General features: G+C 45.4%; 1 protein-coding gene across 5 annotated transcripts in view; it reads right to left on the bottom strand.

Annotated features, from left to right (window-relative positions):
• Nucleotides 1-18,247, bottom strand: part of ARHGEF2 (Rho/Rac guanine nucleotide exchange factor 2) — an 876,584-nt gene that overhangs the window by 613,844 nt on the left and 244,493 nt on the right. Inside the window, exon 1 of one of the 5 annotated variants that reach the window (XM_078668335.1) lies at nt 14,911-15,017. The exons of the other annotated variants lie outside the window; for them this stretch is intronic. The gene's annotated coding sequence lies outside the window, so the exon portion shown is untranslated. Of the gene's footprint in view, nt 1-14,910; nt 15,018-18,247 lie in introns of those variants that run through there. 5 annotated transcript variants of the gene reach the window in all.

The raw sequence follows: 18,247 nt of genomic DNA, 5'->3' as shown, positions 1-18,247 counted from the left end.
CAGGGAAGAGCAGCATTAAAGGGTAGTTGGAGTTTATTAGGGTTCAGGATAAGGTTGAGTAAAGGGTTAGTAGGGAGTTTTCTAGAGTTCATGTAATGGTAACTGTAAGGGGTATTAAGAGTTTTTAAGGCTTCATGGATGGGTAGAATTAACGGACAGTGTGCAGATTCCTAGGGTTCATGGAAGTGTAGCATTGAGTTGTAGTAAGACATTTTTAGGATACATGGAAGGCTACCGTTAAGCAGTAGTAAGAGTTTTTAAGGTTCACAGAAGGTTAACATTAGTGCTTACTATGGACTTTTACGGTTAAAGGAAAGGTGGTGTAAAGTGCTAGTACTTTTTTCCAGTTCCGGGAAGGGTAGCGTTAAGGGATGGATAGCAATAAGGGACAATAAGGGATTTGTAAGATTCGGGGAACGGTAGCATAAAGGGGTAGGCAGGGGTTTTTAGGGTTCAAGGCAGGGGAGCGTTAATGGGTAGTACTTTTTTTAGGGTTCAGGGAAAGGTAGTGTTAAGGAGTAGAAGGGAGTCTTTCAGGTTCAGGCATGGGTGGCGTTGAGTGGTAGTATGTTTTTCCAATTCAGGAAAGGGTAGCGTTCATAGCAATTTCTAGGGTTTTACAGTTCAAAGAAGAGTAGGGTTAGGAGGTAGTAAAGGGTTTGTTTGGTTCAGGGATGGGTAGTGTTGTTCTTCTGTCACCGTCAATGCTGCCCGTCTCTGCTGTTACTTCCCCCCTCACCCCTCCTTGCTTGTTTTTACATTTCTTGGCGTGTTTTACAGCGGTATCTACAGAGAGGGGCTCCAGTGGAGGGTGGTATATGCGTGCATAGTTCATCTCCATAAAATACATGCCCCTTCTTTAGACTTCCAAGCAATAATGACCATTGTATTAAAACCACAGGAGGCGCTACAGGGTTTTAAAATCAACATTTTTTTTGGGGGGGGGGAGGAGTCTATAAGAACACTGTATATTGTATGAAGGCAATCCAGAGATGGTAATTGGTAGAGTGACATTAACATTTGTTTTCCGTAGATTTAGGACGTTGTGTCCTGGAGTGATTGATTTACTCGGAACAATTATAATGTGGTTGAATTATTCTGATAATCTGCGACTTGAAAGCAATGCCTCCTCTCCAGCAACTGAGACGCAAAGCAGACACTTACAGGAAGGGCCAAAGCAAAAGGTAAAGGCTAAAATGTACAGTGAAAAAGAACGAGACAACCAGGATCCTTGAAGAGCAGAAATAGAGGGGGGTGGGGGAGTAATATAGACCCGAGTACGTTTTTTGTGTGATTTTGGTTTAATTTTAGATATGGATTTAAAGGGCAAGAGGTAATGAAAATGTGGCGCCTGCAGAAAGAATTATTAAATGTATTTCGGACTATACAACACAGATACGAGCGTATTACCACCTGCCCCGCCCCCTCTTCACAGTCCTTACTACATGGGGTGAATCATCTTCCACAGGCAATTTTAAAATAACATAATCAGCTCCCCGTTATTCTCCCTCTTAAAACAAGCATTGGAAATGCAATCGGGCTCGGATTCATTTGAGTTTGAGCTAATGGCATTGTAAATGGCAATGTGTTTTCGCCATGTGTTATGGAGTGTGTGCATGTGGTGTGTAGTGGAATTATGTGAGTTAGATTGGAATTGTAGCAATGGTGGCATGCTGTGCTTTACATGAATATGTTTAAAAGTAAAGTGTACCATACTGACATTGCTACAATAGTTAATTGTGGATGCGTTAACAATTGATGCATGCACTGATGGCTGGTGGTGTGTTTGTGACTGCCTGTAAAAATTGTGCACTGATGGCTGGTGGTGTGTGTGCTTGGTAAAAGACTGCACTGCCGCCTGGAGGTGTGTGTGCCTGGTGGAAGGGTGCACTGACGGCTGGTGGGTGTGTGGTTGGTAAAAGCGTGCACAGATGGCTGATGGTGTGGTGTTTGGTAAAAGCGTGCATGATGGTTGCTGGTGAGTGCGCCTTGTAAAAGAATGCACTGACGGCTGGTGTTGTACGCCTGGTGGTGTTTGTGGTTTGTGAAAGCGTGCATTGATGGCTGGTGGTGTTTGGCCCTGGTGAAAGCGTGCACTGACGGCTGGTGGTGTGTTGTTGTGTGTGTGGTTGTGTGTGTAGTGGTGAGTGTGTGGTGGTGAGTCTGTGGGGGTGAGTGTGTGGTAGTGAGTGTGTTAGACCAATGTGGCGCACTGGTGCCACTGCACCTGCTCCACCAATGGTAGCTACGCCTACGCCACACTGGTAACCCTGCACCTGCTCCACCAAATATACTTACACCACACCGGTACCACTGCACATGCTGCACCAATGATAGCTACGCCACACTGGTGCCACTGCACCTGCTGCACAATCATAGCTAAATAACACTGATAACACTGCACCTGCTACACAACGCCATCTACCACACACTGGTGCCACTGCACCTGCTGCACAATCATAGCTAAGCAACACTACCACTGCAACTGCTCCACCAAATATACTTACACCACACGGGTGCCACAGCACCTGCTGCACAATTGTAGCTATGCCACACTGGTGCCACTGCACCTGCTGCACAATGGTAGCTACGCCACACTGGTGGTACTACACCTGCTGCGCAATAATAGCTAAGTAACACTGATAACACCTCACCTGCTCCACGAATGGTAACTACGCCACACACTGGTGCCACTGCACCTGCTGCACAATCATAGCTAAGCAACACTACCACTGCACCTGCTCCACCAATGGTAGCTACAACTCACCGGTACCACTGCATATGCAGCACCAATGATAGCTACGCCACACTGGTGCCAGTGCACCTGCTGCACAATCATAGCTAAGTAACACTGATAACACTACACCTGCTACACAACGCCATCTACCACACACTGGTGCCACTGCACCTGCTGCACAATAATAGCTAAGCAACACTACCACTGCAACTGCTCCACCTATGGTTGCTACGACACACTGGTACCACTGCACCTGCTGCACTAAACTGGTACCACAGCACCTGCTCCACCAATGGTAGCTACCCCTACGCCACACTGGTAACACTGCACCTGCTCCACCAAATATACTTACACCACACCGGTACCACTGCACATGCTGCACCAATGATAGCTACGCCACACTGGTGCCACTGCACCTGCTGCACAATCATAGCTAAGTAACACTGATAACACTGCACCTGCTACACAACGCAATCTACCACACACTGGTGCCACTGCACCTGCTGCAAAATCCTAGCTAAGCAACACTACCACTGCACCTGCTCCACCAATGGTAGCTACCACTCACCGGTACCACTGCACATGCTGCACCAATGATAGCTACGCTACACTGGTGCCACTGCACCTGCTGCACAATCATAGCTAAGCAACACTACCACTGCACCTGCTCCACCAATGGTAGCTACCACTCACCGGTACCACTGCACATGCAGCACCAATGATAGCTACGCCACACTGGTGCCACTGCACCAGCTGCACAATCATAGCTAAGTAACACTGATAACACTACACCTGCTACACAACGCCATCTACCACACACTGGTGCCACTGCACCTGCTGCACAATCATAGCTAAGCAACACTACCACTGCAACTGCTCCACCTATTTTGCTATGCCACACTGGTGCCACTGCACCTACTGCACAATGGTAGCTAGGCCACACTGGTGGTACTACACCTGCTGCACAATAATAGCTAAGTAACACTGATAACACCTCACCTGCTCCACGAATGGTAACTACGCCACACACTGGTGCCACTGCACCTGCTGCACATTCATAGCTTAGCAACAATACCACTGCACCTGCTCCACCTATGGTAGCTACCACACACTGGTGCCACTGCACCTGCTGCACAATCATAGCTAAGCAACACTACCACTGCACATGCAGCACCAATGATAGCTATGCCACACTGGTGCCACTGCACCAGCTGCACAATCATAGCTAAGTAACACTGATAACACTACACCTGCTACACAACGCCATCTACCACACACTGGTGCCACTGCACCTGCTGCACAATCATAGCTAAGCAACACTACCACTGCAACTGCTCCACCTATGGTGCTATGCCACACTGGTGCCAATGCACCTACTGCACAATGGTAGCTAGGCCACACTGGTGGTACTACACCTGCTGCGCAATAATAGCTAAGTAACACTGATAACACCTCACCTGCTCCACAAATGGTAACTACGCCACACACTGGGGCCACTGCACCTGCTGCACATTCATAGCTAAGCAACAATACCACTGCACCTGCTCCACCTATGGTGCTATGCCACACTGGTGCCACTGCACCTACTGCACAATGGTAGCTAGGCCACACTGGTGGTACTACACCTGCTGCGCAATAATAGCTAAGTAACACTGATAACACCTCACCTGCTCCACGAATGGTAACTACGCCACACACTGGTGCCACTGCACCTGCTGCACATTCATAGCTAAGCAACAATACCACTGCACCTGCTCCACCTATGGTAGCTACCACACACTGGTGCCACTGCACCTGCTGCACAATCATAGCTAAGCAACACTACCACTGCACCTGCTCCACCAATGGTAGCTACCACTCACCGGTACCACTGCACATGCAGCACCAATGATAGCTACGCCACACTGGTGCCACTGCACCAGCTGCACAATCATAGCTAAGTAACACTGATAACACTACAACTGCTACACAACGCCATCTACCACACACTGGTGCCACTGCACCTGCTGCACAATCATAGCTAAGCAACAGTACCACTGCAACTGCTCCACCTATGGTCGAATGCTACACTGGTGCCACTGCACCTACTGCACAATGGTAGCTACGTCACACTGGTGGTACTACACCTGCAATCATAGCTAAGTAAGACTGATAACACCTCACCTGCTCCACGAATGATAACTACGCCACACACTGGTGCCACTGCACCTGCTGCACAATCATAGCTAAGCAACACTACCACTGCACCTGCTCCACCAATGGTAGCTACCACTCACCGGTACCACTGCACATGCAGCACCAATGATAGCTACGCCACACTGGTGCCACTGCACCAGCTGCAAAATCATAGCTAAGTAACACTGATAACACTACACCTGCTACACAACGCCATCTACCACACACTGGTGCCACTGCACCTGCTGCACAATCATAGCTAAGCAACACTACCACTACAACTGCTCTACCTATGGTGCTATGCCACACTGGTGCCACTGCACCTACTGCACAATGGTAGCTAGGCCAGGCCACACTGGTGGTACTACACCTGCTGCGCAATAATAGCTAAGTAACACTGATAACACCTCACCTGCTCCACGAATGGTAACTACGCCACACACTGGTGCCACTGCACCTGCTGCACATTCATAGCTACGCAACAATACCACTGCACCTGCTCCACCTATGGTAGCTACCACACACTGGTGCACATGCAGCACCAATGATAGCTACGCCACACTGGTGCCACTGCACCTGCTGCACAATCATAGCTAAGTAACACTGATAACACTACACCTGCTACACAACGCCATCTACCACACACTGGTGCCACTGCACCTGCTGCACAATCATAGCTAAGCAACACCACCACTGCAACTGCTCCACCTATGGTGCTATGCCACACTGGTGCCACTGCACCTACTGCACAATGGTAGCTACGCCACACTGGTGGTACTACACCTGCTGCACAATCATAGGTAAGTAACACTGATAACACCTCACCTGCTCCACGAATGATAACTACGCCACACACTGGTGCCACTGCACCTGCTGCACAATCATAGCTAAGCAACACTACCACTGCACCTGCTCCACCAATGGTACCTACCACTCACCGGTACCACTGCACATGCTGCACCAATGATAGCTACGCCACACTGGTGCCACTGCACCTGCTGCACAATCATAGCTAAGTAACACTGATAACACTACACCTGCTACACAACGCCACCTACCACACACTGGTGCCACTGCACCTGCTGCACAATCATAGCTAAGCAACACTACCACTGCAACTGGTCCACCTATGGTGCTATACTACACTGGTGCCACTGCACCTACTGCACAATGGTAGCTACGCCACACTGGTGGTACTACACCTGCTGCGCAATCATAGCTAAGTAAGACTGATAACACCTCACCTGCTCCACGAATGATAACTACGCCACACACTGGTGCCACTGCACCTGCTGCACAATCATAGCTAAGCAACACTACCATTGCACCTGCTCCACCAATGGTAGCTACCACTCACCGGTACCACTGCACATGCAGCACCAATGATAGCTACGCCACACTGGTGCCACTGCACCAGCTGCAAAATCATAGCTAAGTAACACTGATAACACTACATCTGCTACACAACGCCATCTACCACACACTGGTGCCACTGCACCTGCTGCACAATCATAGCTAAGCAACACTACCACTGCAACTGCTCCACCTATGGTGCTATGCCACACTGGTGCCACTGCATCTACTGCACAATGGTAGCTAGGCCACAGTGGTGGTACTACACCTGCTGCGCAATAATAGCTAAGTAACACTGATAACACCTCACCTGCTCCACGAATGGTAACTACGCCACACACTGGTGCCACTGCACCTTCATAGCTAAGCAATAATACCACTGCACCTGCTCCACCTATGGTAGCTACCACACACTGGTGCCACTGCACCTGCTGCACAATCATAGCTAAGCAACACTACCACTGCACCTGCTCCACCAATGGTAGCTACCACTCACCGGTACCACTGCACATGCTGCACCAATGATAGCTACGCCACACTGGTGCCACTGCACCTGCTGCACAATCATAGCTAAGTAACACTGATAACACTACACCTGCTACACAACGCCATCTACCACACACTGGTGCCACTGCACCTGCTGCACAATCATAGCTAAGCAACACTACCACTGCAACTGCTCCACCTATGGTGCTATGCCACACTGGTGCCACTGCACCTACTGCACAATGGTAGCTACGCAACACTGGTGGTACTACACCTGCTGCGCAATAATAGCTAAGTAACACTGATAACACCTCACCTGCTCCACGAATGGTAACTACGCCACACACTGGTGCCACTGCACCTGCTGCACAATCATAGCTAAGTAACACTGATAACACTGCACCTGCTACACAACGCCATCTACCACACACAGGTGCCACTGCACCTGAGCTAAGCAACACTACCACTGCAACTGCTCCACCTATGGTAGCTACCACACACTGGTACAACTGCACCTGCTGCACTAATGATAGCTACACCAAACTGGTGCCACTGAACCTGCTGCACAATGGTAGCTACCACACACTGGTACCACTGCACCTGCTGCACTCATAATAGCTACACCACACTGGTGCCACTGCCCCTGCTCCACTAATGATAGCTACACCACACTGGTGCCACTGCACCTGCTGCACAACTGAAGCCACCGTCTATATAAACACAGCTGTAGTCAGTAAAGAAAACCAGATCTGCATGAAAAGAGGAAACGCGAGACACAGAACAAGCACGAACGCGCGCCACTCACTGCAGACTGGTGAACGCGCCCCGACCATCTGGATTCTATTACGGCGGTACCCTGACAGCTCCTAATTGAAATTCATAACACCCCCCTGCGCACGTAACCACACAGAATATGGCGGAAGTGCCCTAAATGATTTACACATGGCCTATTGCGTGAAGGCTACTAGAAAGACAGCACAGCGAAGACGAATCACTATGCAGATGGCAAAAAAAAGGACTGAAAAAGCTCGCGCACTGAGGAATTTTTCCTGCAAGATTCAAAAGCCCTTAACAAAAGGAGCTCGCAGCTCCGCCCCCTGCTGACGCTGGGGGGGCGTAGGCCGAGCCCTAAAAAATGTGAAGAGACAGCAAGCCACGAGCAGAGCACGTTTGGCCCTCTCCACCTGAGACAGGGATTGAAGCCCCTTTCCGGGAGTGGCTGTAGGTAGTTGAGAGATACATTATTTATGTCATCACTTGCTTCCTCCTTTAATTCCTCCCCATTGTATCCATGGTCTTGGGAGCTGCTAGTAGCCTGGGTTGGGGGGGGGGGTGAGAAGTGCTGGTGGGTCTATCATCATTGTAATACAAGGGTAGAAGTGCGGAAGCTGGTTATTTCTTGTGCATATCCCCTCTCTCCATCCCAGTCTGTTCCATCCTCTCCTGGAAGGGATGTAAGTTGCCTAAACCGCATTATAGTGTAGGGACAGCAATGCGTCTTGTTCTGAAACACAAAGCTCTGGGATGAAGTGGGAAATGCAGAAGTTGTAGAGATACATTTATGACTTGCGTGCATTTCTGCCTTTTGATGATGTTTTTTAAAAATCTTTTTAATTTTGGTTTCTTCCAAGATTACTCATTTTTTTAAAAACACGGTGCATCAAAGGCAATCACAAGAAATAAGGGAGCTGCAAAACATCTTAATACGTACACACGCTAAAAAAAACTATCCATAGCTCCATCTATACTGTTTTCAAAATATAAAGTGCAGGGTGAAAAGTGCAGGCAGAGTGCCAAGACATGTAACAAGCACTGGCAAAGCTGATCAGTCTCTGCAATGCGAGAGTTATTGGCCTTGGCAATGTCAATGTCTTTTAGCAATGTTGTCTAGCAGCACAGCTGCTGTTCAGCGTGGCAGAAACTCCTTGAAACAAGCATTTGCAATGCAATAGGTCTTGCATTAGTTAAATGTAGAGCTATTGGCTTTGCAAAAGGAAATGAAATGCGGTATCCACCAGTCTTTTTTTTATATATATTGACTTTTGTAGCAATGGAAGCGAGCCGCACTTTAGCTTCAGATGTTCAAAGCTAAAGCGTGGAGTGTCGCTATTGGTACAAAAGTCAGTAAATAGAAAAATAAAAGTAATGCGGACACCGTATTTTTTTCAATCTATTTACTAAAGTAGCAATGGCGGCACGCCGCACTTTAGCTTAATATGTTTAATAGTAAAGCACGGCATGTCGGCATTGCTATAAAAGAAAATAAATGGAGAAAAAATTGTGGCGTCCGCCCACCTTTGTTTTTCTATTTATTGTTTTTTGTAGCAAAGGCGGCACTACCTTGCTTTACTTTTAAACATATTAGGCTAGAGCTTGGCATGCCCCCATTGCTACATAAGTAAACAAATGAAAAAAAAGGTGGCGTCCGCCCGCCTCTGTTTTCTATTTATTACCTTTTGTAGCAATTTTGGCACGCCATGCTTTAGCTTAAGATGTTTAAAGCTAAAGCGCTGCGTGCCCCCTTTGCTACAAAACTTAATAAATAGAAAAAAAGTTGTGTATGCCGCGTTGGAAAAATAAATACATAAATAAAATGTTACCTTGTATGCTAGTCAACAAAAACTTGAAAAGTGCGATTTGGGCAGTGCATAGCTTTTGTGCCTGCAACGGTAGCCACACCAAAAAAAGTCATTAACAAAACAGTGATTACAAAGTGCAAATGAAACATACAGAATAACAACACATGATATAGGGTCAGTCCTTATGGGAGGTTATCGGAGTAGAAAAGGAGGGACTAAGGAGGGACTAGTATGCAAAGTAACCAAACACAATGAAGCATTTGCAAAGGACAGTCACAAGAGCCAATTGAAAACATGGGCGGGCAATGAGCGTAGCTTCAAATCCATATCCTGAACACAGTATGTCTCGAAGAGACAGCGCAAGCGCTGCCTAGGTGAGACCTAATAAGTAGTGCTTGAAAAGGAAGCGCTGGAAGCAGAGATGGCAGCCCAACCAAAAGATTGTAAATTGGTAATTCTCAATGGGAGGAGCAAACACAAGATTGACAAGTTGGGACACGAATAAGAAGTAGAGAAATGAGAATGAAAAGGAAAGCCAGCCAGTGGCAAACAGTGGCCAAGCTCCAAGCCCTTCTATGTTCTTGGTTAGTCACAATATGTCTTGCAACAGGGGCACATGCACTTATGGCATGGCTTGTGCTCATGATTGCTTCAGTGCTTCTCCTGCTTCTGAACATCAATGATGAACACATATATGCACTACTGCACGCATACATGTGTTCACCTGAGTATCTGTGTGTGCACATTCCCCCATAGCCAGGACTTGGTGAATATGACACGCTGTCAGTGCCAGTGTGTGGGGAAGCAATCTGAACTTGCTGGGGCATCATTAGGGTTTGAGGGGCTCTCTTAGGTCTGCTCTTCCCACGCCAGTGACAAGAATATCCTCTCAGAACCTCGCCCGGCCTAACTGGGTGATGCAGTTGATCCCTGGCCCACAATCCTGCACGAGTTGTATCTTGGGGGCTAGATTCAGGGTAACAAATAGAGGGCCACACTTTGACCCATTACTTAAGGACATGGAAACCGCTCCCCAGCATCCCATTTCCTGGAGCGAACAGCTAATCCACGCCAGGATCTTTCTTGGGATTCTGGAATTTATGGTCCATAATTAAGATGTCCTATTTTCTTTTTTTAGTGATTTATACAGATAAATACAGACAGAAAACCATTTATTTCCTGTCTATATTTACTTTTAAATGTAAATAAAAATGGAAATTGGATGCTTTTTTTTAGAGATTCTATATGCTGCCAGCCATCACTGCCAGGCCAATAGCTGTGCTGATTACAGTTAAGGGGTTAAAAAAGTATGACTTTTTTTTTACCAGCAGTAGATATGCAGAACCTTTATACTAAAATGTCCATGCTTCCACATAGATACATTGATTTATTATCTGTGGCGTTCAAGAATTTATTGGTTACATAAATGTGGAAATGTACTAGTTTCAACTTTATTTATTCAAAAAACCCGAAATAAATATGGATATAAAAAGACGCACGCAAAGGCCAATAGTGTGGGCCGAAAGGAAAATCACACGCACAAGCGTGTGCGATTCCTAGGTCAATTTTCACACACCCCTCAAGAGGTCTCTCGCTGCGCGAGCAACCCTGCACACTGCAACGCAGGCGCAAGACCTAAAAAGCACTATGACATGCCAACAATCTGTACTCCGTATTTCAGTATATTGTATTGTTCCAAAAAATATAGGACTCAAAGGCCCAAAACCACATCTAATTAAGGAGCTTTTGAAGTGTACTCCTGTGCTTGGTTGAATGACAAAGTCTGAAGGTAAACTCTTTGACTTGGATGAACTAGGTTGGCCTATCCGACTTCCTCTCCATAATAGTTGGCCTCAAATCACGCCAGTGTGGAACTTTCAAGTTACCCTAGTCCATGGTTTTACAAAACAAATAAAAAAACAAACTTTAAAAAAGATAAAAACACTTACAAAACATTTCTTCAAAAATCACCCACATGACACCCAATAAGCAATGTTTTGCAAAAGTGGGCCAATTCTTTTGGTCTGTCTGTGCCTATTTTTGGCCCCACTCCAACCCCGATGCTGGGATGAAACCTGGCAGGATCCCCCCCAATTAAAGCCCCTATCTCATGAACCCAACAAAAAGATTACTGTAAATGATCCAATGCTGGTCCCTTATGAGTGAGCATGTGGCAACGCTATTCTTTGATTTTTAGCCCCTATGGTTCCATGACTGGAGTATGATGTTGGGTAGAGATAACTGTATGTGAAAACTGTAGCTGTATCAGTCAGAAGGATCAATACCCAGAGGCAGCAAACTTGCCGTTTGCTTTAGTTGATGTTTCCTACTGAGGAAACCACGCAACATACATTTGCCTTATTGGATGAGAAGTCTTGTTTAGTGGAAAAAGATGGGTGGAGGATGAAATGCTTCTGGTGCTGATTTACCAAACTAGTGGGAGGTGCCTGCTGAGAAGGTAAGTTTATTGCTTGATAGCAGGAACCTGCAGGCATTACCTAATAGAGCAGGGGGTTCTGCAATCAGTTAATTGTGGTGATGGTCCAGGTTGCCGAAGCCCTGGGGTCACTGTGTGCTTGAACCTGTAAATAGAGGGTGTCACAGCAACTTGCAGTACTAGGATAAGTGGAACCGGTATCACTGGCAGCAGGTATGTAGCGGCAGGGTCGCTGAGTGGTGACACAATGTGCGTTTTATGCAACTGATGGGATTTGTGTACCGGGACCTTGACCCTTCTTCAACTGTGTAATACCCCAGTCCACCCACGAAAAAGTCCCACCAGACTCCATAAATGTATCTCCACAGAAAACTGCTTCACCCCCTTATTGTACCAAAGCGGAAATAAATCAACTTCACACACAGATCCCGCCTTTTCTGGTGCTCCAACTGCTCAAGCAGCCGGCGTTTGACATTCTTCTGCCCTCAAAGCTCCTTAGACGTGGTATTTGGTCTGAACACTTGTTCTAACATCAATTTTTTTCCCTTCTCACTGCGACAGTGAGTTCTGAAAGCTTAAAAAAACAAGATGTACAGGTCTATTGGAGCTCCGAGTGACTGAAAACACAAGCGCTCGAGCTAAGAGCTCAAAACAAACCAAAAAAGTAATTCCTAAGACATATGGTAAAATGATGACCTGTGGATTGATATAGTAATTGGTCCCTGCTCTCGGGGAGGGTTAAACAGAACAAGAGGCATGATGCATGCATGCCGTGAACACATGGGGAGAAAGATTAGGAGAGCGATGATGGAGCCAGCAAATAGGAAGCTTATGGGTGGGTTGAAGTCCACAAAATGTATATGACATGTCTTGTCGAGACAGCACATGCTCCATCTAGAGCAGAGACCTAAAAATGGCCTTCAGGACTGTTCCAGCGACTGTGATTGTACTGGAGAAAAAAACAGACCCAGAATGTAAATACCCTTGGTGCCAAAAACTTCGCAATAAAGTTCCAAGTATATAAATTCAAAGTGCGTAGTGCAAACTTTCAAACTCTAAAATGTCAAGTATACAATTCAAAATGCCAAGTGCAAATACATGCACCTTCCACCCAACAATCCTAATGAAAAAATATAAGCAATTTCAAAGCGCAAAATTTAAATAGCACATAACGAGGAACAGCTTAAGTCAAGTTTTTCCAAACCTCCATGATCCTATTCCCCCCTCCTTCACCTCTGGATAAATGAAGCAGCATAATTCCAAATCTTAGCAAAACTCCTACCTGCGTAGAGCAGCTCCATAACGTACGCTTTGTTAATTTTCTCTAGCCACATTTGTAACCCAGGTGGTTCAACAGATTTCCAAAGTGCAGTAATTGTAGACCTTGCGAGCAACATTGCAATAAACCACCAGCAACATGCTGGAGCAGGACTAATGCCTAGATGCTCTGAGCAACCTCACAATAAAGGATCATATCCACTAATTAAGTTTTACCCAAGGAAATACACATCCATCTCAGGACATCTTCCCAAAAAATATTCACAGTGTTACATTCTCAGATAACATGAATCCATGTACCTGGTTTCGAGCATCTAGGATAGTGGTCATATACATTGGTATTCAATTTATATAACAATGCTGCAAACTTAGGGAGAACAAAGTAAACACAAGGAGATGATGGACGGAGTGCTGAAACTTTTCAGACATTCTGCCCTAGTCACAGATCTGGGTTGAATCCATGCCCTAAGTTGGCCGGGTATGCCCAGACGTGGGTCCTGTGCTCACTTTGCCACTGGATTCAAGCTAGCCTGGCTGATGAGGGCTGTTAGCCAGAAACCGGTCCCAGGATGCTTGTTTCCGGTCCAGGAAAGACATGGCTTGGCAGTTCGGTCTGGACTGTTCCCATGAGGCACAAGGCAAGACTGATTTGCATATAGCTGTGTCTGAACTGGGGTGGCGAAGTGAGCTAAAAAAATGATGATGGGTTCAACCCAGACCTGTGGCTGGGGGTGAGTGTCTGAAAAGTTTCAGCGCTCCGTCCATCATCTCCTTTTGCACTGGCTTCAAATAGGCATGATCTGACAATAAACCAGCTTATTCTGCCTTCAGGATACCAGAAAAAGGAGCTGAGCAGCTTCCGATGAATCAGCACTCCATTAACCATCCTGTGCCCAACTTTCCGAGGTTACACTTCTCCAATCCAGAAGCCACAACAATCAATTCAGCGGGGCATAAACTCTTATCAGGAGTTTCAGCATGGACACTAGGAATGTGTAAGGAGTGGAAACAGTTGCTTCTGCTTAGTTGTGAAGGCAAAAATCGTACGATATCTGATCTTTTTCGGATTCTTTTCCTGGGTGAGATTTGGATTTAAGCGATATACAATTCTTTCACACATAATACGAAGGAGACAGTTATTAAAAGCACTGTATTTGGCCAAATCAACATGCGTAGTGCAATTCAGCAAATGGGCCACTAAATAGTAAATTCTCAAATCTGAGAGAGCTAAACCTCCTTGATGTCTGCGTAGAGACAGCCTCATCATACTAATTCTCTTACTGGTATATTTCCATATAATCCTTTGAAGTTGCCCAGGATTACACATGGGAATCTATGGGCATTATAGATTTCAGTTCATACTCCTCTCGGAGATTTTGTTAAGGGCAGGCAGCTCGCATGCATAAGTGCAGTGGTTTTGTGCACTTGCACATATACCCGTTTATCTTTCCAGTGTGAAAGTAGGTTTCCTTATAGAGAATCCCCTTTTCCCAAATCCCCTTTAATTGGGAGCGCTTCTCGTCCATTCCTCACCCTGGAAAAAAACACAATCTTGCAGCAGTAGTTTTACATGTGTTTAACTGGTTGTATTGTGTTTCCCAAGTCTCTGTCAGCATTTCCAAACTTACAGGTATGTAGGAATCTCATGCATTGTGCAGGTCTACCATTACTCTGCACCAACACATCTTTTTTAAAGGACTATTCCCATAAACTTAGTACTAGGCTAGCAGACTTTTTTCTGTAGTGGTTTCCACAGTCAGCCCTACAAAGTCACACATTCTATTTCCATGAATTAGGCTCTCAGAATCTGGGTGGGCCTGGCATCAGCAGACCATGAATGCATGTTATTGAGTTCGATACCTTACCTCGTTAGATTGAGTTGTGTAGAAGATGTCTGATAACTTTCCTCCATGCACTCTGTTGAGTGCATCTTTTAGCAGCCTGAAAGCCCATAATGTCGACTAACTACAGTGTGGTCCTTGCGGCCGAGAAGGCGATATCCCTCTGTGCCTTCTCGTATAAATCACCTCCCCGCTATCCTTCCTCCTTGCCTATCGGTGAAGCACTCCACTCTCTGGGCCTCCGTCGCCCTTTGATTGGACAGAAGTTGGCAGCGACTTTAGCCTCTCATCCAATCACCAATGTGCTGTTTTATCTGCAGGATGCGGAGTCTGCTATCTGCCCTCTGTGGCACTGCATTCCATTCGCAGGGATGACGCAAACACATATCCGCTGTCTTACGAACATTTTCCCAAAGTATGTAGAAAATACGCTCCCTGTTGATTGCCTTCCCCATTCCCGGAAGCACACTTGAGATGCGCAGGTCTGGCGCTGCAGGGAATTTTCACTGATTTCCCACCAGCATGAACTGGAAGGCTGGTATAGTGGTTATCAAGCGGTCGCAGAAAAGTTTCCTGAAGACTGTCACATTGCTCAGGGGGTTTTAATGAAGGGATGTCAGTGTCGGTATTGATCAGGTCTGAAGCACAGACTGAGTCCTACTCTTCGGGGATATCGCTGATCCTGTTTTCTCTGTATTTAAAAAAGATGTGATGTGGTTCACACATTAATTAAAAATATGAATCTGTCACTGTAGAATAATGGGGTCACCACGTCCTCTCTTATGGATTATACTCAGTGCTTTAAATGGGCCGGTACTGAGTACCGGCACTTCTAAATTGTCTGCCTCTGAGTACCGGAACTTTTTCTTTTCTCAAAGAGAGTACCTGTACTCATGGGGCAGCAAGCCAACTCCGTGCAATCTGGCTTGAAAAGAAAGAAGCGGGACACAGCTCATGAGTCGGTCCGTTTTCGTGAAGCACTCGAGTGCTAATCTTTTACAATCTGCTAATTGAGCAACGTGCATATGTATTCAATCAGAGCAGGCAGGGCGTGTAGACAATTGCACTGTAGGCAGGCGCTCAACACCCATTGGCCTCAAAGGGCTTCAGCCCTACCCGCCCCCCACCCCACCCCACCGTCCCCCCACCCCCGTCGTGTGTGGCAGCCCGGGATGAGACACTTCCCAGGCCGCTCACAGCCACACTTCACAGGTCTTTAAAATACCTTGTGCATGTTAATGGGCTTTGTTGTTGTTTCACCCCTTCTAAGAGCCCCTGCAGCTCGACTCTGCCGATTGCCTAAAGATTCAGCCCTCCCCGAAATTTTTTCTTAGCCCCCCCCCGAAATTTTTTCTTAGCCCCCCCCAAAAATTTGACTCTAGCTGCGCCTCTGACTGTAGGTGTGCGAGAATGCCTGCTAAGAGGCACATCATCTGACTCAAAACTAAGAGTAGGCTTCCTGCTGGCATAGCAGAGTATGGCAGCACTTGATTAGAGCCAGATCGAGGAAATAGGTGGTGATGATGACGCTGTAGCAAAGCTATGGGGGTGGGAGATGGCGGGAAGGGTAAGGGTCGGGGAATCAAGCTGTTGTAATGTGGACATCAGAATATGCGATCCGAAAGACACATGAACTAAATACCTTGTCTGCGTGCAAGTGCTTCTATGTCCCTGTGTATGTTCTTCTTGTATGCGTGTTGTCTGCAGTGTGCATATCTGCAGACCAATTACACCTCAAACAAATTAAATGTGTGCCTCTAGCTGGCCCCATCCCTTAGCACTGCCCGTAGCCCCGCCCCTAACCCGCCCCCTTATCCACATCTCAGGTGAGTACCTGCACTTATTTTTTTCCATTTAAAGCACTGATTATACTTCTGTTCATGAAAGTTTTTTTCAAACCTGCCCTTAATTTGCAAACAGGCGCACACCGGAAGGGGGTCCCGCAGCACAATGTTTTGCTCATAGACTGCTGGAAAACAGCCAAAGGTCCACTTCACTAGTTCTGCATGGACAGCAAGTGAGATAATGCTATGGCTGAAAACACCCCAGAGAAACCAGACATTTGAGATAGGCAAACCCAATAGGTCTGGCCTTTGAGGCGGTATTCAGACAAAATATCGAAATGAAAATATCGTACTACCAAAATATTGTTTCCATAATATAATGTGCAAGAATATCACTGTCAAGAATATCAATTTTAAGATAAGAAATATCAATTTTTAAAATACCAAACTCATTAAAATCTTTTACAAAAATACAGTTGTTTTTAATATCGTTTTTAATTATTATGTTTTAGTATATATTTTAAATAAATATGTTGTACAATGTTGTATAATTATTGTTTATGTTTTTTAATATAGTTGTAAGATTTTTAATAGTTATTACATTAAATTAAATTGTGTTATTTTTAGTACTGTAGCAGGTTCTGGGTTTATAGGGGTACAGGGTGGGAAGTAATTTGTTTACAATAAATTATTAATTTGTTTTTAATTATTATTTATTTAATTGATAATTATGTTAATTGTGCAATTTTTTTAAATTTAAATTTTAGGTGCAGGTCATGGGGTTTATAGGGGTACATTATTAATTAGTTGCTAATTAATATTCATTATTTAATTGATAGTTATGTTAACTGTGCAATACATTGATTTATTTTTAACTTTAGGTGCGGTTTGTGGGGTTTATAGGGGTACAGGGTGGGAAGTAAATTAATTATAAGTAATTAATATTTAGGGGTCAATTACGATGTCATCCAGAAACTCTTCTGACCAAATCGGTTTCGGAAATGTTTCCAACCGAATCGGGTTCTGCGAGTCTGACCAACCAATTATGATGCTTCCAGACATCGGTCGGTAAAACTCAAATTGATGTCAATGGGAGCCTGTGTTCCCAACAAGAACAAAGGCTCCCATTGATAAAAGGGGTGCTTGGGGAAAACCTTCCACCCTGTGTGATGTAATAATATGAATGTGTAAAGAAAAAAGACACTTCAAAATGGATGCTGTGTTTGCAACAAAAAAACAGATTACCTGTGAGAGGTGAATTGTCCTTCAACTATGTCTAGTCATTAAATGTATGACAGTGCAACCAACTGACCGGTGTGTGAGCAAGGGGACTGTGTTACCCGAAACATGTAACTGGTATTAAAATCTTGGCAACTGGAACAAACTGAGAGAGCGCTGTTACTTGGACTATTTATTAAATATATATATATATATATATATATATATATATATATATATATATATATATATATATATATATATATATATATATATATATATATATATATATGCAACACAAGCTTAGTGTGTTAAATAAACTAATTTCATCTACCAAGCGGAGTGCCAGATTATATTTT

Source organism: Lissotriton helveticus, chromosome 12 (assembly GCF_964261635.1).
Source record: "Lissotriton helveticus chromosome 12, aLisHel1.1, whole genome shotgun sequence".
NCBI classification, from domain to species: Eukaryota; Metazoa; Chordata; class Amphibia; order Caudata; family Salamandridae; genus Lissotriton; species Lissotriton helveticus.
Note: the sequence above shows the minus strand (reverse complement) of the source record. Positions and strands in the feature narration are given on the sequence as shown.